Below are 17,500 nucleotides of genomic sequence, written 5' to 3'. Positions count from 1 at the left end.
TATATATATATATATGTATATATATATATATATATATATATATATATATATATATATATACTGTAACAAAACAGCAATTGTTTAGTCATGTTTCTATCATCTTATCCTAGTTTATTTGGAATATTTTCTGCATATATGTAACCATGTGTATACATCCATGTACATATACGTACATTACGTACAACATCACCCTATGATTACAGTTTAGAAATACCAACGCTAAAATGCCTTGCTAATGACTATATAGAGGCTGTTGCATTTCCTTTCGCAACAGCCGCCTTTCGCAGCAGGAATGTAACTCACGCACAGCGCCCAGCATCTATGACTGCCGACGCCGCGTCCCCTCGTCCCCCGAACTCCCGTATGGAACACAGGTAGTACAGGTAACTCGTCACGGCTAAATGGCTATTTGCACGCTGCAAATACTCGCAGCGGTGCATTCGACATTTTGGGAATATTTGCGTAGGGAATACTTGAGTTGTCACTCATTTCTGTCGGGAAGCAAAAATCTCCTGCTCTTCAAACACGCTGAGACATGTTAAGTTTTTCATCTGAAGTAGTTATTCCCCCTTGTCTTAAGTGGGGGTAAACACTTTGAGTTTGTGTGTGTGTGTATCTATGTGTGTATCTATGTGTGTATCTGTGTGTGTGTGTGTGTGTGTGTGTGTGTGTGTGTGTGTGTGTGTGTGTGTATGACTGTGTGTGGATGTATATGTCTGTGATTGTGTAGATGTGTTTGCACGGGCTCAAGTGCCATCATGTATGCACGTACGTTCAGCCATGTGTGCTTTTGCGCTGATATTTCAGAAATGATAAAAGAATGTGCCTGTATGCGTCCAAGTATATATGGTTGTTTCTATGCGCGGAGGAGCAGGCTATAGCTATTAATAACACGTGTTGTGAGTGCGTGTACGTTTGTGTGCGGACGCGTGTGTGGCCGTGTGTGCATCCATCCCATTTGTATGAGTTGCCCCGTCCATTGCGTATGCCCGAACTTACACACAGCCTCAGCGTGGAGCACCGGATGTATGCTTGTCCAGGCATTTCTCCTTGACTTAGTATGCATAATGTTCCGTACTGTCGGGGCGGCCCGGCAACCAGGAGCCTTCCTTCCTCCACAGGACTCGAGTCTCTCCACCGCCCTTCCATTCCGTAGTCGGAACTTGTCTTCAATTAGACTATCAACCCATGTTCTCGGGTCCTCTTCGAACCAACCTCGACCTCATCTTCTCACCAAATCCTCTCACTTTTCTCTTTCTCCATACGCTCATCAACGAACTTATCATCCGCTCATTACCTCAAAGCAAAACTGACACTTCACTCTCAAAAAAAAAAAAAAAAAAAAAAAAAAAAAAAAAAAAAAAAAAAAAAAAAAAAAAAAAAAAAAAAAAAAAAAAAAAAAAAAAAGACGAACCAAAATCATTCCCCCTATCAACTCACTCGCAACTTGAAACCTAAACTAATACAATTTAAAAAAATAAATACAAACATGAAATAGATAAAAAAAAAAAAAAAAAGAGAGGACGAAAATTAACAAAACACACAGGTCTTCTTGTGACGCGCTGGCCTGACTGGTGATGGACAAGTAAATGCACCTTTGCGTACGAATTGTGGTGTCCTATGAGCCAGCGTCGGCGTAGTAGTAGTAGTAAAACCGTTCTTGAGTTTGCATGTGTTTTTGTGTGTGAGTGCATTGCATTGTGTCTGAGTGCATTGCATTGTGCGTGTAGGTCAGTGCGAAAGTTGCTTTCATATCTGTGTGTTTGTGTGCGAAAGATGATGCCCAAACGTATTTATGTGAGTGTATAATGTGTGAATATATTTGATGTATAATGTGTGTATATTTTGATGTGTGTTTTATATTTCACTGGGTATATGTACGCTCATGTGCAAGCTTTGTGTATGCGTGGGTACATGTGTGTGTTTTTGTGTGACTGTATTTCATGTTGCGTGTGGACGACAATCTACAAGTGTGTGAATGTGTGTGTGTGTGTCTGTGTGTGTGTATATTTGAGGACATGTATTCATGTGTGTGTGCATTTGTATGATTGTGTCTGAGCATGTGTGCGCGTGTGTATAGGTATGCTTGCATTTGAACAAAAATGCATTTCTCTGCTCCTGTTTATGCATAAATGCATAAATATGTGCGTGCGTTTGGGTGTGTATAAATGTGTACAACAAAAACAACATGTATATACGTGTATGAATGTATTTCTATATGTGACAGGGTGTTCGCGTTTCTCTCTGCTTGTACCTGTGTTTGTTTAGTGTTTATGCGTCGTCGCGTATTCAAGTGAGGCAACTCGTCCCCTTTGTAGTAAAACTCAAAATGTGTTGGCTGCATTGCTGATGTGTGATGTGACTCGGGCGTGGATGCTGATCTATGCAGACGAAGAAAGTGTTTGATATGCAGTGGATATTGGTGTAATATGGCTTTGGACTAACTCGAAACCACCTCAGAAAATATAAACAAGCCTTTGGTAAACGCGAAGAAGGTCTACGGGAATTACACGCCCCCGTTCCAGCCCTAACCGCAATTTTCTGCCACCAAGAACCAGCGACTCAGGACAAAGGTCAGTGCTGAAAAGGACATCTAGTAAGGGATGGGCGCCACTACCAAAATGACGATAATAATGACGATAGTAGTAGTAATAGTAGTTGTAGTAGTGGTAGTGATAATGGTAGTGATGGTGATTATAGCAGAAGTAGAAACAAAAGAAGATGAAGTAGTGATAGTAGAAGCAGTAGTAATAGTACATTGATAGCAGTAGTACATTAATAAAATATAAAAAAAACAAAATACAAAAGAATCGTAAAAATAAAATACTATAATGCAACCAGTGTATTCACCAAACGCGCTCTCTGTAAAATTGCATCCTAAGTTACCTAATCAGTAAAAGGCGAACGGCTCAGGTAGTCTCCCCAAGGTTGCAACCAAACCAAGATTGATCTAGAATAATGAATGTGAACAAGGCACACATTGCGAGTTAATTCTCATCCCTAATCATGATAACATCACTTTCATAATCAATCTTATTATTATCATTATCATCCTCATTATTCTATTTATTGATTATTTTTGTTATCACTATTTCTATCCTAATTTTTACTATCTTCCTCATCATCATCATTATCATCTTTACGTTAGGCATAATTACTTCCTTAAACGATAAAAACAATAACAATTATCATTTTGAAGAGATGATGGTACTAATAATGATGATAATCTTGAGAAAATAATATAAATGATAATAATAATAATGACTATAATAATAATAATAATAATAATAATAATAATATTGTTATTAATGATAACAATAAAATAAAAGAATAATAATGACAACAACAATAATAATAATAATGATGATGATAATAGTAACAACAATAATGATGATGGTTATAATAATGATAATAATATGAATAAAATAACAATAATGATAACAATAATAATAATGATAATAATAATGATAATAATAATAATAATAATAATAATAATAATAATAATAATAATGATAATAATAATGATAATAATAATGATAGTAATAATAATAATGATGATAATAATAATAATAATAAATCAAAAGAATAATAATGATAATAATAATAATAATAAATCAAAAGAATAATAATGACAACAATAATGATGATGATAATAGTAACAACAATAATGATGATAGTTATGACTATAAAATAAGAACAATATTAATTATAATAACAACAACAACAATATTATTAGTGGCAGCTGCAGCAGAAATAGTAGTAGTAGTAATGGTAATAATAACAAAAATAATAATGGTAATGATAATAGCAATAATAATGAAATGACAATAATAATGGTGATAATGATGATAATAATAATGATAATAATAATCATAAAATAATGATGACCATAAGAATAATAATATTAACACATTACTACTACTGATAATATTAATAATAGTAATAATAATAATGACAATAATAAAAATAAGAATAATGATAATAATTCAACAACAATAACAATAATAAAACTAATAAGAATAATAACAATTATATAATTATAATAATAGTAGTAATAATAACAATAATAATAATAATAATAATAATAATAATAATAATAAAAAACAATAATAATAACAACATCAACAACAACAATAATAATATCAATAACAACAATAAAAGAAACAATGAAAATAATATAAACAGTAGCAATAATAATTATAATAATGAAAATCACACTATCACGAAAACAATAATAAGGATGATACAAACATTAATGAAAAAAATGGATATCATAAAAATAACAATAACAATAATAATGATAAAAAAATAAATAATAATAATAACAACAACAACAATCATATTAATATAATTGCTATCATTATTACTATAATGATAAAAATAAAATTATGATAACAAAATAACGAAAATAATTTTGATAACAATAATAACAATAACAATAATAATAATAATAATAATAATAATAATAATAATAATAACAATAACAAAGATGACGATGATGAGGCGGAGGCTGTTGATGTTAATGATGATGTTGATAATAATAGTATCGATAGTAAAATAATAATAATAATAATAATAATAATATAAAAACAAATACTAATACTAATGATAATAATTATAATGAAAATAAAAATATTGAAAATAATAATAATGAAAATAATATTAATGAAAATTACGGTAATAATAATAATAATGATAATAATAATAATAATAATAATAATAATAATAGCCATAACAACAACAATAATAATGAATAATAAGAGTAATAATAATAACAATAATAATAGCAACAGTTGTAATAATGATAGTAGTAATAATGATAATAATAATAATGATAATAATGATAATAATGATAATGATGATAATAATAATAAAAATGATGATAATAATAACAACAATAATAACAATAATAATTGACAAAAAAATAATGATAACAATAACAATGATAATAATCATAATAATAGTAATGATAATAATAACAATAATAATAATAATAATTTTAATAACAATAATAAGGATAATAATTATAAAAAGTACATTATTTATAACAGTAAGGACAATTATAAAGATACAATACAAAAGCAAATGATAATCATAATAATAATAATGAAAATAAAAATAATAAAAAAATTAGATACTACTACTACAACTACTATTACTAATAATGATAATAGTAATATAATAACAGCCATGATAATAATAATAATAATAATAACAATAAATAAAAGTAATAAGAATAATGATAACAATAGCTGTAATAATGGAAGAAGTAATAATCATAATAATGATAATGATAATGATAATGATGTTGATGATAATGATGTTGATGTTAATGATGATGATGATGATGATGATGATGATGATAACAATAATAATAACAATACCAATAACAATAATAATATCAATATCAATAATAACCACAACAGCAATAATAATAATAATAATAATAATAATAATAATAATAATAATAATAACTACAATAATAATATTAGCAGTAACAGTAATAATCACAATAATCATAATGATAGTAATTTTAATGATAATGATAATTATAATAAAAATATAATAATAATAATAATAATAATAATAACAATAATAATAATAATAATAATAATAATAATAATAAAAATGATATCAATAATCATAATAATAATAATAATAATAATAACAACAACAACAATAAGAAGAAGAACAATAATAAAAAAAATAATAGCAATGATAATAATTTGTTATCATCAATACTTACCCACATCAACACTATTACCACTACCATCATAATCATCACCGTCGTCATTATTCCCATCACAACCAAGCCAAACCAATTCCTCCACCAAACAAACAAAGAATCAAAACAACTACGCAACCCACTTGCAAACTACACTTTAACAACGAAACAAACAAACGAACAAAATACCTACGTAACTCCCAGAGACAAGAACGAGGAAGCGACTGAGGCAAGGAATGCTCGCCACTGCAAAAGGAAGTGATGTCAACCGCAACAGCAAACTCAACACGGAACCAAATCAAGAAGACTGTTGGTTCCCATTTCTCCATCATCGTTTATACAATAATGAGCTCCACGTAACAAGCAGGTCACAGTGATGTAATGTACAGGGGTTGGGACACCTACGCATGCGCGCGGAATCACTGCCTGTGGGTATCTCTGTGCGTGTGTCTGTTGTCTTTGCAAATGTGTTTTCGTACTTACGTACAGTTTGATGTTGTTTATTAGTACGTTTTGTATCAAGCGGGTAAGGTATGCCATATATATTTATTCAGATATTAATGTACGATGAAAAATATAATCTCGTTACAATAACCACAAAAAATCCACCTATATCTCTATAAACCTACATCTGTATATCTCTCCCTGTATATATATATATATATATATATATATATATATATTCATATCTGTTTGTCTGCCTGTCTATCTTTCACTGCTTGTTTATCTAGTTATCTAGGCAAACGTTATTACAATCAAATAAATACGAAAAGAAAGTTTGTTCCCGAGAGAGAAGCAGTAACGGGTCCCTTGGATTCGCTGCCGTCCGAGCAAAGGTTTCGTCTCGCGGTTCCATTCAGTGTTTCGATTTCTTCCTTGTGTCTATCATCAATCGTAAATATATTCTAATCAGGTACGTTGGTGCATTTTACTGCGTGGATTTCTTCTAATCGCTTTATTGCCCTTCATGCGTATCCACTTATCAGCTGGATTCTGATAATGTCATGTACGCATGAATAAAAGGGTCCAACGTAGACACAAAAATATGGTGTTTACTTATTTGTCATTATCTCCTCTCTGTCTATCTGCCTGTCACTCTCCCTGGTTCTTTCTCTGTCTGTCTGTCCGTATGCCTCTCCTTCTCTCTCTATACGTCTCCCTCTCCCTCCCTCCCTCCCTCTCCCCCCCTCCATCCCCCCTCTCTCTCTAACACACACACGAGATTTAGAAAAGAAGGGGTCGGGTTATCGGCAAGAATTAATAGAATCTCAAAGACCATTCACATATCAAATGTCACGTCGGGAATTTCACAGAAATCTCCTGAAAAAAAAAATCTTAGCTTACAGTCACAGGAAACATCGCAGCCCAAGTGAAGTCTGTGATGCTGTTAAAATAAAACACCGTGTTGTTTATTGATAGAGGAATTAAAAAAGTAACTGTTAATAACTTCTAAAGGAATCAGAAAAGAAAGAAAAAGAACGTAATATTTAGAAGTCTGGATTAATTCATTTCATCTTCTATAACATCAAAATAAATTGGTGTTTCAGATTCGAGTGACAAGGAATTGCTCAATATTTTCTTATTTAGCAGACTACATGTCGAAAGTTAATCCCACTAAAATGATGTTCATTAGTTATATTGCAGCAAAAAAAAAAAAAAAAAAAAAATCTTGTGTAAATAAAAAAGTACAATTATATAATCAGCTTTGCCGTGCATGTTAGCGGCGTTGGAAGGATTAACGTCTACTTATTTATCCTGTTAAACATTCCTCTGACAATTCACTTTATGATCACCAACAACACTGTCATATGGCACCGGGAAGTGTGTTCGAAAGGGTAAATGACATGAATAACATAATAAATATATTTGGATAGCAATATACAGTTGATAAATAATGAATATAGTGAATTAAGAATGAATTAAAATATGAAAGAAAGACTTTTAGTTCAATGATAAAGAAAACCATTTCATTCAGTACAATAGTTAAACCTTTTCCCTGCCTTAACGTTGTTGTGGCAATAAAATAATATATATGTCTTCATTGATGTGCGCAGGCACGCGCGCGAGCGCGCGTGTGTGTGTATGTATGTATATGAGTGTGTCTGTGTCTGTGTGTGTGCGCGTGTGCGTGTGCGTGTGCGTGTGCGTGTGCGTGTGCGTGCGCGTGTACTTTTGAGTGTATGTCTGTGTTTGTATATATCCATATCTTCAACTTCTATTTCATTCATTCAACTCCTATACATATATGTAAATATCTTCATCCTCATAATACACCTGGACCTTCGCTGGCACTGTTGCACATAAGGTAGCATTATCGCTTAACCCCCCCCCCCCCTAATATGCCATTCATTCAAAATGAACACCAGCAAATGCCAGCGATCATCGCCGGTTTTAGAAGGTGCTGATCTCCATCACCGTAGCACTCACGGTGACCCCGCAGTGCCAGGCAGTGCCACGCAGCAGTGCAGTGAAGGCATGAATGTTGGCAGGCACCTGAGTCTGCCGCTACTACCATAAATACCTCACACCCGACCATTCCTCTTGTTCTGAGCGGAGGCAACTTGAGTACCATTATTAATACCCTACTTTGGATAATGGTGGCTAGGGTGATACCACACGGTGAGTATGTAAAGTTTCATAACCAGTCCGTCGTTTAAGATTATCTTGTTTTCACACATATCCTTTCGAAATTCTTTGACGTAGAAAAATGAATCTTTCGTATACTTATGAGAACCAGATATCATTACGCACGACAAAAAAGAAAGAAAGAAAGCAAGAAAAACGAACTCAAAAGTCATTTTCACGATAAGAATTATAAATAAAGAGAGACGCCAATAACTTCCAGCGATAGAAATAAGATAAAAACATTAAGTCTTTTGGTTCATTTGTCCTCACGCTCTCCCTGTTGCCCGGAGCCTCCGTGACTCGGGCAATATTGGACGCCGTTCTGTGTTCTCCTTCTTTATGTCTTGTGTTGTTCCTCTGTTTATCAGCCGTTTTGCTTCTTCCTCTCGCCGTGACTATAATAATACTGGTATCTTGGAAGGTATATTGTGTTCTTTTTCTTCCTGTTTTATGTTGTTTGTTTCTGTATTTTATTCTTTGTCTTGGTTTTTCATTTCTTCGTCAATAGCCAATCCTGTTCTGTTTTGTGCTTTGTGCTTTTATCAATCGTTTTGTTTCTTGCTCTTTCCGCTAGTACTGGTCGCCGTACTGCATTCAGGCGCCCCCTTCCGTTTTGTGCTGTCCCTGTTTTATTCTGCCTTGCTTCTTCCTCCTTCCGCAACTCTTGCAGTGTTAGTGGTCTTCCCTCTTCTGCTGCTCTGTTTATCCACCGGTTTGCTTCTACCTTTCTCCGTGTATTATTAGCAGTCGCATTGTGTTCCCAATTCAGTTTAATATTGCCTCTGTTTCCTTTTCCGTCTTCCTTCTTACACTCTTTTTATCTATTATTCTCTATCCACTCTCTAATCCCTCCCTCCTCCATCCTACCTCTTTCATCATCCTTATTTCCTCACCCTTCCCTTTCGTGTCTCAAAAATTATTAGAAAAAATCCTGAATTTGGTCATAACAGAATCACAAATTTCCGCACACACCGAAATAGATGCTTTTGGCTCAAGGATTTCATCCAAGGCTAAAACCCCAGTATAAAAAGGATGTAAGTTCGTGTTATCGAGGCCTCCCACGCACGGTCTCTGCTCCCCGAAAGAACGAAAGAAAGAAAAGAAAGAAATAAAAAAAGAAAGGAAAGAAATGAAGAAAGAAAGAAAAGAAAGAAAGAAAAGAAAGAAAAGAAAGAAAAGAAAGAAAAGAAAGAAAAGAAAGAAAAGAAAGAACAGAAAGAAAAGAAAGCAAAGAAAGAAAAGAAAGAAAAGAAAGAAAAGAAAGAAAAGAAAGAAAGAAAGAAAGAAAGAAAGAAAAAGAAGAAAGAAAGAAAGAAAGAAAGAAAGAAAGAAAGAAAGAAAGAAAGAAAGAAAGAAAGAAAGAAAGAAAGAAAAGAAAAGAAAGAAAGGGAGAAATAGGAAACTGGTCGCATAGGCATGTAATTCTTTTCTCTCTCCCTCTCTTCTATTTCCATTAATCAAAGTAAACCAGAAAGCATTTTGATTTTTGTGCTGATTAGAGATATGAAAGAAAACGGTCAAAATATATTACTAAAATAACACCACTTAGTGTTGTTAACAGCATTAAATCATTGAAGAACAACAGATGATATTATTAACATCATTATCATTACTATTATTCTTAACTATTATCATTACTTGGATTACCATCAACATTAATGTTGTTATTATCATGATTATTATTATTACCATCGTTATCATTACTATTATCATGATTTTTATTATTATTGTCATCGTTATCATTATAATTATCATTAGTACTATCATTTCTCTTATTATCATTATTATCGTCATTATTTTCATCGCTAGCATAACTATCATTATCATCACTGTCCGTATAATGAAAGTGATGAGAGTATTAATAATAAAGATAAAGGCAATAATAATGAAATAACGGCAATGCGAATATTGAATATATATGGATTTGTATAAAATATCAAAATAAACATAGTGATATACTGTATTATTTGACAATTCAGAAAATCGTAACAAAATGATGGGACAAATAACAATAATTAGTTTAAAACATCACACTATTCAGAATATTAATGGCCGAATTATAAAAAACACTTGTACAAAGACAAAACAACGTCGGGCAAAGAATTGGAACGTTATTCAATTTACAGTCCTTCGCCAATTGCAAATTTCACGAGCCAGCAACGAATCTTCATAACTGTTGTATTTGAATTTCGCCCAAAGCCCTTAGTCTCCTTTATGCCACGTATTCGCTTGCTGGCACAAAGTGAATGCGACAAGCTTGTGGTTTGATATTTTTAGTCAACATATGACTTCAGATATGTAGTACCGCCTGGGTCACGCCTGTCCCTCTCGTGTTGTGTTGCCCAGTCCGTGCCAATGTTTGTGCGTGTGTGATTGTGATTGTGCTTGTGCGTTTATGTGTGCGGGTGCGTGTGTATGTGTGTGTGTGTGTGTGGGTGCGTGTGGGTGTGTGTGTGTGTGTGTGTGTGTGTGTGTGTGTGTGTGTGTGTGTGTGTGTGTGTGTGTGTGTGTGTGTGTGTGTGCGCGTTAGTGTGTGCGTTTGTGTGTACGCGCACGACTATGTGCGTGTGTTTCCGCGAAAATACTAATTTATTTATTGTGTGTTTTCATAGTTCTGATACTGACTCTCTCACGGTGTTAGATCACGATAGAATAGAGGATAGCCAGTGCTCCATACGAATCAGTTTGATATGAAAATGTAGTCCCAGGTGCAATTATAGTTCTGGCTGATATGCAACATTACGTATGGCTGCAAGAAAGTAAAGAAACTTTATGGATGGTCCTGTTGATATAATGCACATGATAGTTTGCCTTTTTGTGGTTTAGAGAGCGATGCGTTGTGATGTAGAGACTGTTGTGGTGTGATGTGATGCAGAGATCGGTGTGGCGTTGTGGTGCAGAAACCGTTGTGGTGTTGTGATGCAGAGGGTGGTGAGATGTGTGATGCAGAGAGCGGTGTGGTGCTGTGGTGTAGAGACTGTTGTGGTGTGATGCAGAAAGCGGTGTGGTGTTGAGTTGGCAGTTTTATGAGATGTAGAGACTGTTGTGATGTGGTGTCATCCGCCCTGGGGTCTGGCTGACCCATCTGTCCCCGCATTACAAAAGGAAGTGTGATGCCATCTAAGATTGCACATGCATGGCCTGCATATGGCCGCCGCGGGGAAGGCCAGACTCGCGGTGCCAAACCCTGCGGAGGCACGGCTGGCCCAGAGAGCCAAGTCTAACTAAAGGAACAGTGGAGAAGAAATTCTAACTTACATCTTTCCACATCTGTGCAAACATCGCTGAGTACCAACATAAGAAGCTGCTTAGTTATAAATCAAAGTGCCACCTGCCTCCCTCCCTCGCCTGCACCAGTGCCCAGGTGGGGTTGCCAAGCGCGCTTTCAAAATTCGCTTTTTAACTCGAGCGGCAACTCTTCGGGTCAGTTAATGCTGGAGCATTGTTTTTCTTCACATTTTGAGAGCATTTCGCAAGGGGCGGAAAAACTTGGACACGACTGCTAGGGAAGGTGAGAAAGGAAAGTCATGTGGCAACACTATCAGCGCTGTGCCCAACCCATCCATTCATGAGCTTGTGCCCGCCACCGTTGCCAAACGTCCCTCTCGCAGTGCTCAGTGAAGCAACAATTCACTCTAAAAAAAATTCATTCATCTCGAATTATAAGTCTCGATATCATTTCCAGATGGTCACACCGACGGATAAAAGGGATAATGGCGGCACAGAAAGAAAGTACAACTTCTCTTCTATAACTCCAAGTCGCTCAGAATTATCCGGAGTCGCGCTGCAGATCCCACGTTCAAAAGCTGGGCATTCCTAATGAGGAGAACATTTTATATCTACTTACCGCCCGCTGCGATGTTCCCAACCCGTGGTGAACACTGTAAGATCCAGCTGATGAACAAATATATGTCGTTCAGCGAGGAACACCCGCTCGGATCTCCTCGAGCCACTTTCACACATGAACATGAGAGCGAGACATAGTACGACCCGCGGTGGCGAGTGAGGGACGCGTTCAACCTGGGTGTGTGGCGGAGGGCGCGCCCACACCTCCTCCCTCTCCTCGCCTCGCCTCGCCCACACTTTCGGATACAACGTGGATTACGGCGGCAGCGATTGATGATCTGTTCACAGTGGGGAGGCATGCGCAGGCCCGCCACCGAAGTACGGTTCCATTCGGTTCATGTGGCACATACGGAAACTTTGCTGTGTTTGGCACTGTTTACGTCTGCAGCGCGTGTCTCCGCGGGAAGGGAATATTCACTGTTTTTCGTCCCTTCCCAAATGTTATCCCTGGACCTCATGCGTTACGCAAGGATTGTATGACTTGGTTTTGAGCTAACGCTACCTTCTGCAAGAAACATAATATCTCTCCTGTCTCACGTACAGCATCCCGACTCCGCGGAGCTCGTTCTTTAGTGACCTCTATTCCGCGAGACCGATCGGCTTATCAAAAAAATCACACGGCTGGCAAATATCACACACACACACGTGCGGAAAACCGCGGGAGACCAATCTGAAAATGTTCATATAGTCTGAGCCAGTAAAAGCATGGTAAGAAGCGCGTTACTTATTTTCATTTGATTATTCACGCCAGAAAATCAAACAACAGTTAAGGTGAGCCTCTGGGAAGCCGCGGTTCTTTAGGTCCTTCCCTTTCTTGTCCCGGCCGGCTGTTTTCCCTTGGCCCCCTCCCCCCTCCACTCTCCCCTTCCCCTCCCCTCCCCCACCAACACACACTAGGCGCGGCTGTCCTTCTTTCACCCTAGAACAACGTCCTCCTGCTTTCCTACTCAATAACTTTTGTTCTTCCAAGGTTCGACTTTCCGCCGAGAGTCCCTGGGACGAGATCCTCCCTCTGGCGTCGACCCTGGCTGCCTGTTTCCCCTCTAATGAGAACACGTTTGTCTTTTTCCCCTTTCTCTATTTACCCTTCCGCCAACACGCCCTCACTGCCCCTCCCATCATAACCGTGCCTTGCCTATTTACTCGCATGTTTGTGCCCGTATGTTTATAACAGCGTAAATATCTGTGTCTGTTTTCTGTTGTTATGTCTACAGTAAGTATCAAGCCATGCACATACTCTACCATTCCTTTCATTCTTAAATATCTTTAATACCTATCAGTCTACTTTCGTAAATACACACAACAAACATCAACACCCGTGCATAAAATTCCTCCCCTCGATCTGTCTGTCGGTCTCTCGCTCCAACGACACAATTTACGTCGGTCCTATTTGGCCTTCTGTGACTCCAACTTATCCCCTTCCGAACACGTGTCTGGCTTGGCTTCGTGTTCCTTGTCGAGTTCGAGTAGGGGATCCGAACGACAGTAGAGTGATTTAAGAAGCCCTTCCCTCTGAGCATTTAATTACTCTTTTACGCATTGCTTATATGTGGGTGGATCGCCCATCCCTATCTGTCTCGGCATGTGTTTGTTTGCGTGTGTTTAGTTGCCTGACAGACTGGTTGGATGTTTTTCTTTCTCTCTGTCTCTCTCTGCCTGTTTGTCTGTCTGTCTGTCTTTCTCTCCCACCTCTCTCTCTCTCTCTCTCTCTCTCTCTCTCTCTCTCTCTCTATATATATATATATATATATATCTTTATATATTTATCTCTCTCTCTCTCTCTCTCTCTCTCTCTTTCTCTCTCTCTCTCTCTCTCTCTCTCTCTCTCTCTCTCTCTCTCTCTCTCTCTCTCTCTCTCTCTCTCTCTCTCCCACCTCTCTCTCTCTCTCTCTCTCTCTCTCTCTCTCTCTCTCTCTCTCTCTCTCTCTCTCTCTCTCTCTCTCTCTCTCTCTCTCTCTCTCTCCTCTCTCTCTCTCCTCTCTCTCTCTCCTCTCTCTCTCTCTCTCTCCTCTCTCTCTCTCTCTCCCACCTCTCTCTCTCCTTCTCTCCCACCTCTCTCTCTCCTTCTCTCCCACCTCTCTCTCTCCTTCTCTCCCACCTCTCTCTCTCCTTCTCCCCCACCCCTCTCTCCCTTTCTCTCCCACCTCTCTCTCTCTTTCTCTCCCACCTCTCTCTCTCTTTCTCTCCCACCTCTCTCTCTCTTTCTCTCCCATCTCTCTCTCTTTTTCTCTCCCACCTCTCTCTCTCTCTTCCTCTTCCACTTCTCACTCTTTCTCTACCTCTCCCTTTCACTCTCACCTCTCTCTCTCTCTTTCTCTCCCACCTCTCTCTCTGTTCCTCTGAAACCTCTCTCTCTCTTTTCCCTCTCTCTTTCTTTCTCCCCTCTCTCTCTCTTCCTCCCACACCTCTCTTTCTGTTCCTCTCCAACCTCTCTCTCTCTTTATCTCCAACCTCTCTCTCTATTCCTCTCCCACCTCTCTCTCTGTTCCTCTCCCACCTCTCTCTCTGTTCCTCTCCCACCTCTCTCTCTGTTCCTCTCCCACCTCTCTCTCTTTTCCTCTCCCACCTCTCTCTCTGTTCCTCTCCCCCCTCTCTCTCTGTTCCTCTCCCACCTCTCTCTCTGTTCCTCTCCCACCTCTCTCTCTTTTCCTCTCCCACCTCTCTCTCTGTTCCTCTCCCTCCTCTCTCTCTTTTCCTCTCCCTCTTCTCTCTCTATTCCTCTCCCTCCTCTCTCTCTATTCCTCTCCCTCCTCTCTCTCTTTTCCTCTCACTCCTCTCTCTCTATTCCTATCCCACCTCTCTCTCTGTTCCTCTCCCACCTCTCTCTCTGTTCCTCTCCCACCTCTCTCTCTGTTCCTCTCCCACCTCTCTCTCTGTTCCTCTCCCACCTCTCTCTCTGTTCCTCTCCCACCTCTCTCTCTGTTCCTCTCCCACCTCTCTCTCTGTTCCTCTCCCTCCTCTCTCACTATTCCTCTCTCTCCTCTCTCTCTGTTCCTCTCCCTCCTCTCTCAATGTTCCTCTCCCACCTCTCTCTCTATTCCTCTCCCTCCTCTCTCTCTTTTCCTCTCTCTCCTCTCTCTCTATTCCTATCCCACCTCTCTCTCTGTTCCTCTCCCACCTCTCTCTCTGTTCCTCTCCCACCTCTCTCTCTGTTCCTCTCCCACCTCTCTCTCTGTTCCTCTCCCACCTCTCTCTCTGTTCCTCTCCCTCCTCTCTCTCTATTCCTCTCTCTCCTCTCTCTCTATTCCTCTCCCACCTTTCTCTCTATTCCTCTCTCACCTCTCTCTCTATTCCTCTCCCACTCTCTCTCTGTTCCTCTCCAACCTCTCTCTCTGTTCCTCTCCCACCTCTCTCTCTGTTCCTCTCCCACCTCTCTCTCTCTCTCTTTCTCTCCCCCTTCTCTCTGGCTCTCTTTTCTCTATCTTTCTCACCACTCTTTCTTTCTCTCTCCCACCCTGTCTCACCCCTCTCTCTCTCTAACAACAACAACAACAACAACAACAATAATAATAATAATGGCAGTAGCACCGGCAGTAGTGATAATAATACTAGCAATAATAATGATAACAACAATATTCATAATATTAATAATAATAATAATAATATATAATGATAATGATAATGAGAATGATGATAATAATAATAATACTTATGACATTGATAATAATCATAAATATGATTATGATGATAATAATAAGACTATTACTAACAAATAACAACAACAATAATGATAATAATAATAACAATAATATAATGATAATAATATAATGATGATGATGATAGTAATAACGATGACAACAACAATAATAATAACAATGACAATAACAAACTAATAAAAGTAATAGTATCACTACTAGTTAGAGTAATAATAATAGTGTCAATAGTAGTAGTAATAGTAACAGAGATAGTAACACTAGCAGTAAGAGTAATAACAATAATTATGGTAGAGTAAAAGTTAGAGTAACATTAATAGTAATAGTAGTCGTAACGGTAAATGTAAAAAGTATTGGTAACAGTAGCATATGATATTTTACTGTTAATGTTAATGTTGATGATGATGATAACAACAGCTATAATAATAATAACAAAACAACAATAATAGTAATAACGGCAATAGTGATAATGACAAAGATAACAATTATCATAATCATGATAATGGTAATAATGGTGATATTGATAACGCTAACGATAATGATAATAATATTATTAATAACAAAACTAAGAACAACAAAACAACAATAGTAAAAATAACTATTATAATAATAACAACAACAATGGTAATAATGATGATATTGATAACGCTAACGATAATGATAATAATATTATTAATAACAAAACTAAGAACAACAAAACAACAATAATATAAATAACTATTATAATAATAACAACAATAATGGTAATAATGATGATATTGATAACGCTAACGATAATGATAATAATATTATTAATAACAAAACTAAGAACAACAAAACAACAATAATAAAAATAACTATTATAATAATAACAACAATAATGGTAATAATGATGATATTGATAACGCTAACGATAATGATAATAATATTATTAATAACAAAACTAAGAACAACAAAACAACAATAATAAAAATAACTATTATAATAATAACAACAATAATTATGATTAAAATTATAACAATAATGATGATAGTAATGATAATAATAATAATAATAATAATAATAACAAAAGTATGATAATAATAATGATGATGATAATAATAAAAAATAATGATGATGATAAAAATATAATAACATTAAAAAAAGACGATAATAGTAACGATGATGATAATGACAGTGATGATGATAATGATGATGATGATGACCTTTCCAGACGACAACTGAATAATTTGGAGGTAAAAACAGAATCAAGATATTTCAAACTTAAGGAAATTGTTGAAAATTAAATGTTCGGTTTCATATTTAATGGCACAACTTTAATTTCATGAAGTCGCCTGAGTTGACTGAGAGGGACTGGCCGGGCGCGAACCCGATGTAACAGGCCAGACTATTTAAGGATAAACTTTTTTATACCTGGAGTAAATGTTAGGCGAGAAAGATGAGATCACATGGTATATATAAGGAATGAACATTAAATAGATAAGAATTTCGGTATAATTTCACATAAATTAGAATACAGAAATACATTAATAGTACAGTGCACTTCTAAGAGATTAACAGTGATTGGCCATTGACGTCACAAGCTATATGAGCGATGGCAGTTTATATTAGGTTACCGCGCAGTTAAGGCTGGACATTTTCGTTGTTTGACTCGAATCGATTGTCTTCCGCA

At 36.6% G+C, this 17,500-nt stretch overlaps 1 protein-coding gene across 1 annotated transcript in view; it reads right to left on the bottom strand.

The window, feature by feature from the left end:
* The window catches only part of LOC125025767 (ETS-like protein pointed), a 230,399-nt gene extending 217,942 nt beyond the window's left edge, over positions 1 to 12,457 (bottom strand). The window contains exon 1 of the mRNA XM_047613970.1: positions 12,198 to 12,457. The gene's annotated coding sequence lies outside the window, so the exon portion shown is untranslated. The remainder of the gene's footprint in view (positions 1 to 12,197) is intronic.
* Between the last annotated feature and the right edge of the window lie 5,043 nt (positions 12,458 to 17,500).

This window comes from Penaeus chinensis, chromosome 5 (genome assembly GCF_019202785.1).
Source record: "Penaeus chinensis breed Huanghai No. 1 chromosome 5, ASM1920278v2, whole genome shotgun sequence".
Taxonomy (NCBI): Eukaryota; Metazoa; Arthropoda; class Malacostraca; order Decapoda; family Penaeidae; genus Penaeus; species Penaeus chinensis.
This window is presented reverse-complemented; position numbering and strand designations above follow the sequence as displayed.